The sequence below is a fragment of the Octopus bimaculoides genome, chromosome 10, assembly GCF_001194135.2.
Source record: "Octopus bimaculoides isolate UCB-OBI-ISO-001 chromosome 10, ASM119413v2, whole genome shotgun sequence".
Lineage (NCBI taxonomy): Eukaryota > Metazoa > Mollusca > Cephalopoda > Octopoda > Octopodidae > Octopus > Octopus bimaculoides.
The window spans coordinates 24023085-24025059 of NC_068990.1; positions in this window are offsets into that span (position 1 = coordinate 24023085).

Sequence of the window (1975 nt, forward strand, 5' to 3'; positions counted from 1 at the left end):
ATATATAAGTTGTAAGGTAAAAATAAAGATCGGGGTCATGAAGACCGAAATTCATTTGAAGATGCTTATGATCGATTGCGACTGATGTATGCCAATGTGACATGAAGAAGAAGAAATACTGAAGAATAAGATGACATTCCAGCGCCTCAGGCTAAATTTATACTTGCATCATAAAAGACGCATTAAACATCAATAAGCTAAGCTAGGTTCAGCTGGTGCTGGTTCAAACTATATCAAATATCATTCTAGGTTCAACTGGTACAGGTCGAAATCATGCCAAATTTATTTATGTTACACACACACACACATATATGTACATATATGTGTGTATGTATGTATGTATGTATGTATGTATGTAAGTATGTATGTGTGTGTGTGTGTGTATATATATATATGTGTGTGTGTATGTGTGAGTATATATATATATATATGTATGTATGTATGTGTATGTATTCTATTTTGCAATTGATGACTAATAGTCTCGTTAGGAACGTGTTGTGTTTCATCCAATTCATAAATACATACACACACGTACACACACATACGCATGTGCGCACACGCACACACACACACATACACACACATACACACGCACACACGCACGTACACACACATACACACGCACACACGTTAATTAAAACATATAGGCTGAAACAACGTGAAATGAAATACAAAAGTGAGCTACAAATGTAGAGACAGAACGACAGTTGAAGTTTTATCTTATTTCTCGGTTCATGGAGAAATGGAAGATGGAGTGAATCTATCATTTTAGAATAGATATGTTGGAAAGGGTGTTATATTGGCCAGTCTACTTCGTATAGTTCTTGTCATGCTTAATACTGCTTTTAGCGTGTCAATTAGGATAGGCTTCTTTATTCGGAGGTTGCCTGTTTACGGTTCAGACGGTAACACAGGCAAACTTCAACTCAATATACATCTCTGACTGATAGTAGAGCTTGCTTTGAGTGTAAAATGGCATTCAAATTTAATTTTATTATATGAAACAGGGAATACTATTTTGGATAATGTTGGCCTAGCAAAGCAAAACACAAAGTGATTCTCATTTGTGGAATACAAAGATGTTTCCCTCTGGTGGTTGACCTCGGGCTAAGCAGCGACTATTTTTAACTAGAAATTTTCGACAACTGAGAGAGAATATAGCTTCAAATAAAAGTGCCGGTCATGTATATAAATAAAACAATTGCATGATAACCGGTGTTGCTTTATGCAAGCAATGTTTAGTGTTGTTTTATGATGAAGGAAAGTGCATCACTTGTAACAAGCGATAACTATTAAGTGTTTCTTTTAAGATGAAAGATGTATATGGGAATCGTTAACGTTGGTTTCATTTTCTTCGCATGATTAAACACGGGCGGAAAAATAAATAGAGCAAGCGTGTGTAATAAATCTTCTATCTCATTGCCTTCGTTCAACTAGATGCATATAGGTCTAGTAAGAATATAAATTTTTCTCACTACAGAGATAAAGTTACAGGATATATATTTTAAGATGACGTGTTGAAGTGTTAAAATATGTAGACATATTATGTAGTAAATATTTTCTTTATTCTAAATACTTTTATCGTTTTACTGGCTAAGGCCGGTGGACTGTATCCGTGTTGGAGCAAAAGGATCGTTACAACTCAGGTATATATTTCACACTGTTGTTTTTGTTTTATTGATTTTTGTGTATCGAATAGCAGATGTTACGCTTCATGACATAACACAGGGTTTTATGGCTGTTAAAGTAAACACACATACAGAAGAGCTTATTACACACCCATATGCGTGCACGAACATACACTCATACACACAGATATGTTGCAAATGTATTGTATCAAATGTTGACAATCTACTCTGTGAGCCTCCTCCTTCTCTCTTTGTACATATATATGTGTATACACATACATACATACATACATACTAGATACATGCATACATACATGCGTACATATATATATACGTTAAATACTTTT